Below are 12824 nucleotides of genomic sequence, written 5' to 3' on the forward strand. Positions count from 1 at the left end.
TTTTTGCCTCATGTGCATATGGGTAGTGTTTTCTCTTTAGACCCCCTCTATTCTTATATCTCATCTTTTCTAAACCCTCAGATGCCTCCGAGACGTGACCACGAATTTGCCTTCCCATCGGAGCTCACCCAGTTGATCTAGCAGCAGAACACATTGATGCAGTTGCTAGTACAGAATCAGAATCAGGGGAACAACAACAACAACCCACCACCACCACCACCTGTTGACCACTTAGCCCGTTTTCTTAGGCTGAATCCGCCGGTGTTTTCCAGTAGCACCGAGCCGATAGTAGCAGATGATTGGCCCCGCAAGATAGCTAGGGAGTTGACCACAGCAGGATGCACAGATGCGGAGAAGGTGAAGTTTGACGCACATCAGCTAGAAGGACCCGCAGCATCATGGTGGGAGAATTTCACAGCCACTTTCCCAGTCGACACTGTCACATGGGACCAGTTTCAGCAGGCCTTTCGTATAGAGATATTGAGTTGCCAGGCATGCCACCAGATAGAGATATTGAGTTTTTGATTGAGCTATTGCCAGGCACAGGGCCAATATCAAAGAGACCATATAGGATGCCAGCAAAGGATTTGGTGGAAATTAAGAAGCAGATTAAGGAGTTACTGGATAAGGGATATATTCGCCCAAGTTCTTCACCTTGGGGATCGCCAGTACTTCTAGTGGAGAAGAAGGATGGATCGTTAAGGATGGTTGTTGATTATCGAGGATTGAATGAAGTAACGATCAAGAACAAGTACCCACTACCAATGATCAACAATCTGTTTGATCGATTGCAAGGAGCTAAGGTATTTTCCAAGATCGATCTGCGATCAGGATACCACCAGTTGAAGATTCGAGAACAGGATATTCCGAAGACAGCTTTTACTACCAGATATGGGCTATATGAGTATACCGTTATGTCATCTGGTCTGACTAACGCACCTGCCTATTTTATGAACATGATGAACAAATTGTTTATGGAGTTCTTGGATAAGCTCGTCATAGTGTTCATTGATGATATCCTGGTTTACTCGAAGAATGAAAAGGAGTATAAGGAGCATTTGCGTTTGGTACTTGGGAAGCTCAGAGAACATCAATTATATGCCAAATTCAGCAAATGTGAGTTTTGGTTGAAGGAAGTAGGATTCCTCGGACATGTTATATCTGGAGAACGTATAGCAGTAGATCCCGCTAAAGTTGAAACCGTGACCAAGTGGGAAGCCCCAACAACAGTTGGAGAGATCCGGAGTTTTCTTGGACTCGCAGGATACTATCGGAGATTTATTGAGAATTTCTCAAAGATTGCGAAGCCTATGACGGAGTTATTAAAGAAGGATACCAAGTTCATATGGACAGAGGAATGTGAGGCTAGTTTCCAGGAGTTGAAGAAACGCTTGGTTACCTCACCAGTGTTGATTTTGCCAGATCAGACCAAGGATTGTGAGGTGTATTGCGACGCTTCACGTCGAGGACTTGGAGCAGTGCTTATGCAGGAAGGGAGAGTTGTTTCATATGCCTCAAGACAACTGAAGCCTCATGAGTTAAATTATGCCACGCATGATTTGGAGTTAGCAGCCATAGTGCATGCATTAAAAACATGGAGACATTTCCTCATTGGAAATGATTGTGAGGTGTACACGGATCATAAGAGTTTGAAGTACATTTTCACGCAGAAGGAGTTGAATCTCAGACAAAGGCGATGGTTGGAGCTTATTAAGGATTATGATATGAGATTGCATTATCACCCCGGAAAGGCTAATGTAGTATCTGACGCATAAAGCCGTAAGAGCCATGTCTATACGTTAATGATGGGAGAAATACCCAAGGAGTTAGTAGAAAATCTTCGTGAACTATGTTTGGAAATAGTTCCGAGAGGCTATGTAACAGCATTGGAGATTCAGTCAATTTTGATGGATAGAATCAGAGAAGCTCAGAAAGCTGTCAAAGAGATTGCCACTATAAAGGAGAAACTGGGCAAAGGAAAAGCTAAGGGATTTCGTGAGGATGAGCACGACACCCTATGGTTTGAAGACCGTGTTTACGTGCCCAACGACCCGGAGATCAGGAAGTTGATTTTGCAAGAGGCACACGACTCACCGTATTCAATTCACCCAGGAAATACCAAAATGTATTTAGATTTGAAGGATATTTTCTGGTGGACCAGAATGAAGAAGGATATTGCGGAGTATGTAGCAGTTTGTGATGTATGCCAGAGAGTAAAAGTAGAGCATCAGAAGCCAGCAGGATTGTTACAACCATTGCCGATACCCGAATGGAAGTGGGATAAGCTAGGCATGGATTTTATCACGGGATTGCCCAGGACTCGTTCAGGCTATGACTCGATTTGGGTTGTAGTTGATCGACTGACGAAAGTAGCTCATTTCATCCCAGTAAAGACCACTTACACCAGTTCTAAGTTGGCAAAGATATACATGACCAGGATCGTATGTCTGCATGGAGTTCCAAGGAGTATCGTATCAGATAGAGGAACCCAGTTTACCTCAAAGTTCTGGAAGCAGTTGCATGAAACTTTGGGTACCAGGCTAGAATTCAGCACAATTTTTCATCCACAGACAGATGGACAGACCGAGAGAGTCAATCAGATTTTGGAGGATATGCTGAGAGCTTGTGCGCTGGATTATGGATCTAGTTGGGACGACAATTTGCCATATGCAGAGTTCTCTTACAACAACAGTTACCAAACCAGTTTGAAGATGGCCCCTTTCGAAGCCTTGTACGGAAGGAGGTGCAGGACACCGTTGTCGTGGGACGAAGTTGGAGACCGCCAGTTGTTTGGTCCTGACTTGATTAAAGAGTCTGAACAGAAGGTGAAGTTGATTCGCGATAGGCTCAAGGTAGCCCAGTCCAGATAGAAAAGTTATGCAGATTCCAAACGCAAGGAGACAGTTTACGAAGTTGGAGATAGAGCTTATCTTCGAGTATCTCCACTTCGAGGAACAAAGCGTTTTGGAGTTAAAGGGAAGTTAGCGCCACGATTTGTAGGACCATATCGAGTTTTGGAGCGTATGGGAGAAGTGGCCTACAAGTTGGAATTGCCCGAAGGATTGTCAGGAGTTCATGATGTGTTCCACGTTTCCCAGTTGAAGAAGTGTCACGCAGAGATGGCTGACATACCGTTGAGAGATACAGTGCCTTTGGAAATTATTCAGTTGGATAATGATTTGACCTACGAGGAGAAGCCAGTCAAGATTCTCGAGTTTGCCAACCGAGTTACTCGCAGCAAGGTTATCAAGTTTTGCAAAGTTCAATGGAGCCACCACTCAGAGGATGAAGCCATCTGGGAGCGAGAGGAAGATTTGTTCAAGGACCACCCTCACCTATTTTCTAGCCAACCCGAATCTCGAGGGCGAGATTCATCTTAAGGGGGGTAGGTTTGTAACATCCCAAATTTTCAATTTGGAATGTTATACATTAGATCATCAATGTATATCATATTTTATTTGCATTTTGGTTGATCCTAGAAATTCTACGCAACTCAATGACCCACGGAGAGAGTTGGGGATTTCGTTATTTTCATATTTGAGTTTCCTCAAATTTTGAGAATAGGATCATTTGATTTTATTTATTTTATCATCAATTATTTCTATTACAAAAAAATGAGAGAGGGAATAAAATGACTTTCCCAAAATAAAGAAATATTGAGGATTTAATAATAAAATCAAATAGGATTTTATTCCGGAGTTTTTCGGTGTTTTATTTGAATTTAGGAAAAAAGTGCGTTTTTCAAAATTGCATTTAGGTCCCAAATAAATGTTCACCTTGTGAGTCTTGATTTTAGAAGCCCGTGAAAATTTATTTCAGAATTTTTGGAGTCCGTTTAGTATTTCTTTTTATTTTATTTCTTTCTGAGTGGAATATTAAAAAAAACACGCCGCGCGCCGAGTGGGCCAAGGCCCAGCCGACGGCCCACCCCGCCGCCTGCCGTCTCCCTCCAGGAGACTGGAGCTGCGCCGCCGCCCGAATCCGGCTCGGAGCCGCCCCGCCGTGCCCCCTTCCCCAAGGCAGCACACCCCCCTCCTTAAATACCGGACCCCGCCGCCCCTCACCTCACCCCACCCCGCCCGAGCCGCGCCGCCGCCCGAGCCGCGCGCCGCCGCCCTCCGCCTCCCTTCGCCGCGCCGCACCCCGGCCGACCCGCCGGAGCCCCGCCCCGCCCGCCGGAGTGCCTCTCCGGAGGTATAGCCGCCGCCGTTTGCCGTTCGGTTTTTTTTATAAAAAAACCGCCTCGGTTTATTTTTTTCGAAGCCCTAGATCGGTTTATTTTTTTTCTCTGGTTTATTTAATTAGTGAACGTTCACCGATCCGTTCGTTTTAGTGAACGTGTTCACCGGTTAGTTTCTGTTAACGAACGTCCATTCGATTAACTGTTCGTCAGTTTTCTTTTCTCGGATTAAATCCGCGATTTTTGTGATCGCGATTCCTGATCCGATTTTCGTTTTAGTTTAACTTTTCGCTCGTTTATCGGAATCAGGCGATTCAAGCGCCTAGAGTTTCGTCTCGAAACGCTCTATCCGTTTAACCAACTTAAACAAGATTTTGCTATTGTAAAATGTGCCCTAGATCCAGATTACTAGAACGAAGTTGTTTTCTTTCGCCGTTTGACTTTCATTGCTTTGTTCGATTTGATTCTTTTTGCCAACCGGAGTTCTTAAGTTGAACCTTCTAGTTAGATCTCTTATTTGAGTTTTACTTGTGCATTAGATGAGTACTTATTGTATGCTTGTTGTTTGTCTGCGATAGAATACCCGGAGTGCGCCGCCTGTTACTTCGAATCGTTAGGTTTCGCGGAACATCAGCAAGGCAAGTAACACTTTGATCATACCTTTTCTACTACCCAGTTTTATTGCATTAGATCAATCCTCACACATTGCATGATTAGGATCTAATTAAATTGTGGGATGGGAAGTAGATGAGGTAGTACCTATTACCTATTATTATCAAACCTTTGGGAGTCACTTCTACCTTTGCTTATTATGCCATGCTATGCTAGTAGACGTGGATTGGGTGAGTGAAATCCATGACAGATGTGAGATTGTTAATTAATGGTTTATCTAAGGTGACAACTTAAACACACATCTGGGTGGATTGAGGCACCTGGGAATTCCAGGACTTGCCTGTTTTCTTTTGGACCGCCACCCAGGTTCAAAGGGATCATAAGACTATTCATACTAGAAACTTCCGTGTGCAGCCACAAGCTATTATGGGCTCTAGCATAGTTGACTAAGTTGTGCGAACTCTTACAGTGGTAGACTAGCAGATGTAGGGGATGTAGGTGGTACGGTCTACCCGATCGTAAGGTGCTAGCGCTTCTGAAAGACTATGTCTCGGTCATCCGTCTTCTCAAACACCATGTAGTGCGAGAAACCAAACGGAGGCAATCGAGTCTTGTGGGGAAAAGTGCGCAAACCTCTGCAGAGTGTAACAAACTGATCATGATTAGCCGTGTCCCCGGTTATGGACATCTTGAGTATCTAGTACTTGGATTTTCATGTGAATCTCAACATGTTACTCTAAATTAATTTTGTTGGGTATGTTTAATGATGATACTTAATTGGGATTGAGAATGCTGTCAACCATTCTCAATGTTTAACAACTACCATGATAGTTAAATAAATTTTATTCCGTTGAAGTAGGGAAAAATTGGCTTTACGCAAAACTGTAACCGTTGAGCTTTCCATCAGCCAAATATGCATATAGTATAGCTGTTTCATTCCATTACTCTCTATGTGTTACCTTGCCAGCATATTCCATGTGCTGACCCGTTTTCGGGCTGCAATGTTAATGTTGCAAACTTTTCAGACGACGATGAAGGAGTTTTTAGGTCATGGTTCTATACTCAGTGATGCCGTTGGAGTTGATGGACTCACTTATCTTCCAAGCCTTCCGATGTTATCGTTATTAGATGGCCTTAAGCCATATTTATTGTAATAAGTTCTCTTTTGAGACACTCGATGCAAGTGTGTGACTGCTACTCTGCTATAAATCCTCCGAGTACTGTGTGGTGTCAGCATTACTGATCCAGGGATGACACCGGAGCACAGAGATCAGACTGTTTGAGGTCTGGTCGCTACAGAGATGGTATCAGAGCACACGCTGACTGTAGGACACGACCACTAAGCTAAAAGACCTAGATCACTATTCACTCTCTTCTTCTCTGACTCCTCATCTTCTCTACTCTTTAGGATGGCGGATGCAAGGAACAAGTTCACACAACCGGATGAAGATACACCCTTTGGACGACACTTGAAGGAAGTCACTAGATACCTGAACATAGGAGTACCAAGCTTCACGGGAACCTACAATGCCACTTTACCTGGAGAAGAGCGCTGGATGATTCAAGTTCAAGTTCCAGGAAGGACGTTCATGCCAGTCACTGAGCCCATAGAGTTTTCTTTTGATGCACCAACTTGGAGTCTAGGAAAGAGCATGGCAGCTCACATCGCCATGGGACGCATTGGAGAAGTCTACCGCAAGGATCTCAAAGATACTATCTACCAGATTTGTGGGCGCCGAGATGAGCACTGGGAGATGATCAGTACCAGGAAGGATAGATCAATCGCAACTTTTGTCCAGGAGTTAAACCAGCACATTCGACGACAGGAATATCAGATGTGCGCCGACATGATAGATCTGAAGAAGGCTAAGACTAGAATCAAGGAACTCGAGGAAGAACTCAAGGCTACACGTGAAGATTATGACGAAGAAATTGAAGTATTGGTGGAGAAGAATAACGACTTGATCAAGAAGATTGGGATATTTATGGGAGGCCCTACGCCAGTAGATGAAGACGAAGAACCCAAGGAGATTAGCCCGGAAGACTACATCATCATCGACGGCACTGACTCGGAACCAGACAGTAGCGATGATGACTATGTTGATGAAGCTGGAGCAGATATCATGGAGTCAACGACCGTAGAATATTTCTAGTAGACCTCCTCATCAGTAGTAGTAGTCCACCATGTAAATATAGTAGTCCGAGCACTTTTGCGATAGATAGATCGATTGTATGCCTTGGTTTGATTGATTGAAGTGAATTGTTTGTTTTTGCCTCATGTGCATATGGGTAGTGTTTTCTCTTTAGACCCCCTCTATTCTTATATCTCATCTTTTCTAAACCCTCAGATGCCTCCGAGACGTGACCACGAATTTGCCTTCCCATCGGAGCTCACCCAGTTGATCTAGCAGCAGAACACATTGATGCAGTTGCTAGTACAGAATCAGAATCAGGGGAACAACAACAACAACCCACCACCACCACCACCTGTTGACCACTTAGCCCGTTTTCTTAGGCTGAATCCGCCGGTGTTTTCCAGTAGCACCGAGCCGATAGTAGCAGATGATTGGCCCCGCAAGATAGCTAGGGAGTTGACCACAGTAGGATGCACAGATGCGGAGAAGGTGAAGTTTGCCGCACATCAGCTAGAAGGACCCGCAGCATCATGGTGGGAGAATTTCACAGCCACTTTCCCAGTCGACACTGTCACATGGGACCAGTTTCAGCAGGCCTTTCGTACTGCACATGTTTCAGCAGGAGCTATGGCCATGAAGAAGCGTGAGTTTCGCAACTTGCGCCAAGGAGGACGGACAGTTGGCCAGTATGTGGAGGAATTTAGTAAGCCAGCACGTTATGCCCCAGATGACATTGCTACGGATGCAGCTAAGCAAGAGAAGTTTCTGGAAAGACTGAATGATGATTTGAGCATGCAGTTGATGGTAGCCACCTTCAACAACTACCAGGAGTTGGTAGATCGTGCTCTTATGATTGAAGGGAAGCAGCAGCAAATTGAGAATCGCAAGAGGAAATATGGATAAGGAAAGTACAATTCAGGAGCTCAGCAGAAGCCACGTTTTACCCCTAGACCGGGAGGACATTTTCAGCATACCCATGGAGGAGGTAGCTCGCACAATCACAATGGCACCAAGAATGGTAATGGCAATGGAGGAAGCAACGGCCAGAACCGCACAAACCCATCAACCCCAGCCAAGAAGGACCTAAGCCAAGTCACTTGTTATAAGTGCTCGAAGACCGGACATTATGCCAATGAATGTCCTGAAGGCCAAAATGGCAATGGAAGTTCTGGGAAGAAGCCGAACCCTTTTAACAGGGGACAGGTGAACCACGTTAGCGTGGAGGAGGTTGAAGCTCAGCCCGATGCAGTAATAGGTAAGTTTTTGGTTAAGTCATTTACTGCACTCGTTCTTTTTGATACTGGTGCATCGCATTCATACATCTCAAGGGGATTTGTGGATAAGTATAACCTACCAACCCAAGCCCTTAGGTCACCCATGTTAGCAACCTCGCCCAGAGCAGAGTATGTGGCTAGTCTATGGTGTGATCGGTTACCATTAAGGATTGGTAACTATGTTTTTCCCTCAGACCTAATAGTATTGGAATCTCAAGGATTGGATGTGATATTTGGCATGGATTGGTTATCAAAGTATGAAGGGAATATTGAGTGTGCTAGTAAGCCAATTTTGCTTACTACCCCAGAAGGGAGAAGGATCAAGTATGTATCCCGACATGTGCCAAAGAGGACTCAAGTAAATTGCTTAATAGGAGTTGTGCAGGAGGAAGTACCAGTGGTAAGGGATTTCCCTGATGTATTTCCAGAAGAGTTGCCAGGCATGCCATCGGATAGAGATATTGAGTTTTTGATTGAGCTATTGCCAGGCACAGGGCCAATATCAAAGAGACCATATAGGATGCCAGCAAAGGATTTGGTGGAAATTAAGAAGCAGATTAAGGAGTTACTAGATAAGGGATATATTCGCCCAAGTTCTTCACCTTGGGGATCGCCAGTACTTCTAGTGGAGAAGAAGGATGGATCGTTAAGGATGGTTGTTGATTATCGAGGATTGAATGAAGTAACGATCAAGAACAAGTACCCACTACCAATGATCAACGATCTGTTTGATCGATTGCAAGGAGCTAAGGTATTTTCCAAGATCGATCTGCGATCAGGATACCACCAGTTGAAGATTCGAGAATAGGATATTCCGAAGACAGCTTTTACTACCAGATATGGGCTATATGAGTATACCGTTATGTCATTTGGTCTGACTAACGCACCTGCCTATTTTATGAACATGATGAACAAATTGTTTATGGAGTTCTTGGATAAGTTTGTCATAGTGTTCATTGATGATATCCTGGTTTACTCGAAGAATGAAGAGGAGCATAAGGAGCATTTGCGTTTGGTACTTGGAAAGCTTAGAGAACATCAATTATATGCCAAATTCAGCAAATGTGAGTTTTGGTTGAAGGAAGTAGGATTCCTCGGACATGTTATATCTGGAGAACGTATAGCAGTAGATCCCGCTAAAGTTGAAACCGTGACCAAGTTGGAAGCCCCAACAACAGTTGGAGAGATCCGGAGTTTTCTTGGACTCGCAGGATACTATCGGAGATTTATTGAGAATTTCTCAAAGATTGCGAAGCCTATGACGGAGTTGTTGAAGAAGGATACCAAGTTCATATGGACGGAGGAATGTGAGGCTAGTTTCCAGGAGTTGAAGAAACGTTTGGTTACTTCACCAGTGTTGATTTTGCCTGACCAGACCAAGGATTATGAGCTGTATTGCGACGCTTCACGTCGAGGACTTGGAGCAGTGCTTATGCAGGAAGGGAGAGTTGTTTCATATGCCTCACGATAACTGAAGCCTCATGAGTTAAATTATGCCACGCATGATTTGGAGTTAGCAGCCGTAGTGCATGCATTAAAAACATGGAGACATTTCCTCATTGGAAATGATTGTGAGGTGTACACGGATCATAAGAGTTTGAAGTACATTTTCACGCACAAGGAGTTGAATCTCAGACAAAGGCGATGGTTGGAGCTTATTAAGGATTATGATATGAGATTGCATTATCACCCCGGAAAGGCTAATGTAGTAGCTGACGCATAAAGCCGTAAGAGCCATGTCTATACGTTAATGATGGGAGAAATACCCAAGGAGTTAGTAGAAAATCTTCATGAACTATGTTTGGAAATAGTTCCGAGAGGCTATGTAACAGCATTGGAGATTCAGTCAATTTTGATGGATAGAATCAGAGAAGCTCAGAAAGCTGTCAAAGAGATTGCCACTATAAAGGAGAAACTGGGCAAAGGAAAAGCTAAGGGATTTCGTGAGGATGAGCACGACACCCTATGGTTTGAAGACCGTGTTTACGTGCCCAACGACCCGGAGATCAGGAAGTTGATTTTGCAAGAGGCACACGACTCACCGTATTCAATTCACCCAGGAAATACCAAAATGTATTTAGATTTGAAGGATATTTTCTGGTGGACCAGAATGAAGAAGGATATTGCGGAGTATGTAGCAGTTTGTGATGTATGCCAGAGAGTAAAAGTAGAGCATCAGAAGCCAGCAGGATTGTTACAACCATTGCCGATACCCGAATGGAAGTGGGATAAGCTAGGCATGGATTTTATCACGGGATTGCCCAGGACTCGTTCAGGCTATGACTCGATTTGGGTTGTAGTTGATCGACTGACGAAAGTAGCTCATTTCATCCCAGTAAAGACCACTTACACCAGTTCTAAGTTGGCAAAGATATACATGACCAGGATCGTATGTCTGCATGGAGTTCCAAGGAGTATCGTATCAGATAGAGGAACCCAGTTTACCTCAAAGTTCTGGAAGCAGTTGCATGAAACTTTGGGTACCAGGCTAGAATTCAGCACAATTTTTCATCCACAGACAGATGGACAGACCGAGAGAGTCAATCAGATTTTGGAGGATATGCTGAGAGCTTGTGCGCTGGATTATGGATCTAGTTGGGACGACAATTTGCCATATGCAGAGTTCTCTTACAACAACAGTTACCAAACCAGTTTGAAGATGGCCCCTTTCGAAGCCTTGTACGGAAGGAGGTGCAGGACACCGTTGTCGTGGGACGAAGTTGGAGACCGCCAGTTGTTTGGTCCTGACTTGATTAAAGAGTCTGAACAGAAGGTGAAGTTGATTCGCGATAGGCTCAAGGTAGCCCAGTCCAGACAGAAAAGTTATGCAGATTCCAAACGCAAGGATACAGTTTACGAAGTTGGAGATAGAGCTTATCTTCGAGTATCTCCACTTCGGGGAACAAAGCGTTTTGGAGTTAAAGGGAAGTTAGCGCCACGATTTGTAGGACCATATCGAGTTTTGGAGCGTATGGGAGAAGTGGCCTACAAGTTGGAATTGCCCGAAGGATTGTCAGGAGTTCATGATGTGTTCCACGTTTCCCAGTTGAAGAAGTGTCACGCAGAGATGGCTGACATACCGTTGAGAGATACAGTGCCATTGGAAACTATTCAATTGGATAACGATTTGACCTACGAGGAGAAGCCAGTCAAGATTCTCGAGTTTGCCAACCGAGTTACTCGCAGCAAGGTTATCAAGTTTTGCAAAGTTCAATGGAGCCACCACTCAGAGGATGAAGCCACCTGGGAGCGAGAGGAAGATTTGTTCAAGGACCACCCTAACCTATTTTCTAGCCAACCCGAATCTCGAGGGCGAGATTCATCTTAAGGGGGGTAGGTTTGTAACATCCCAAATTTTCAATTTGGAATGTTATACATTAGATCATCAATGCATATCATATTTTATTTGCATTTTGGTTGATCCTAGAAATTCTACGCAACTCAATGACCCACGGAGAGAGTTGGGGATTTCGTTATTATCATATTTGAGTTTCCTCAAATTTTGAGAATAGGATCATTTGATTTTATTTATTTTATCATCAATTATTTCTATTACAAAAAATGAGAGAGGGAATAAAATGACTTTCCCAAAATAAAGAAATATTGAGGATTTAATAATAAAATCAAATAGGATTTTATTCCAGAGTTTTTCGGTGTTTTATTTGAATTTAGGAAAAAAGTGCATTTTTCAAAATTGCATTTAGGTCCCAAATAAATGTTCACCTTGTGAGGCTTGATTTTAGAAGCCCGTGAAAATTTATTTCGGAATTTTTGGAGTCCGTTTAGTATTTCTTTTTATTTTCTTTCTTTCTGAGCGAAATATTAAAAAAAAACACGCCGCGCGCCGACTGGGCCAAGGCCCAGCCGACGGCCCACCCCGCCGCCTGCCGTCTCCCTCCAGGAGACTGGAGCAGCGCCGCCGCCCGAGTCCGGCTCGGAGCCGCCCCGCCGTGCCCCCTTCCGCCAGGCAGCACACCCCCCTCCTTAAATACCGGACCCCGCCGCCCCCTCACCTCATCCCACCCCGCACCGGCGCCCGTGCCGCCGCCGCCCGAGCTGCGCGCCGCCTTCCTTCGCCGCGCCGCACCCCCGCCGACCCGCCGGAGCCCCGCCCGCCCGCCGGAGTGCCTCTCCGGAGGTATAGCCGCCGCCGTTCGCCGTTCGTTTTTTTTAAAAACGCCTCGGTTTATTTTTTTCGAAACCCTAGATCGGTTTATTTTTTCTCTGGTTTATTTAATTAGTGAATGGTCACCGATCCGTTCGTTTTAGTGAACGTGTTCACCGGTTAGTTTCTGTTAACGAACGTCCATTCGATTAACTGTTCGTCAGTTTTCTTTTCTCGGATTAAATCCGCGATTTTTGTGATCGCGATTCCTGATCCGATTTTCGTTTTAGTTTAACTTTTCGCTCGTTTATCGGAATCAGGCGATTCAAGCGCCTAGAGTTTCGTCTCGAAACGCTCTATCCGTTTAACCAACTTAAACAAGATTTTGCTATTGTAAAATGTGCCCTAGATCCAGATTACTAGAACGAAGTTGTTTTCTTTCGCCGTTTGACTTTCATTGCTTTGTTCGATTTGATTCTTTTTGCCAACCGGAGTTCTTAAGTTGAACCTTCTAGTTA

The sequence above is a fragment of the Triticum urartu genome, chromosome 1 (genome assembly GCF_003073215.2).
Source record: "Triticum urartu cultivar G1812 chromosome 1, Tu2.1, whole genome shotgun sequence".
NCBI classification, from domain to species: Eukaryota; Viridiplantae; Streptophyta; class Magnoliopsida; order Poales; family Poaceae; genus Triticum; species Triticum urartu.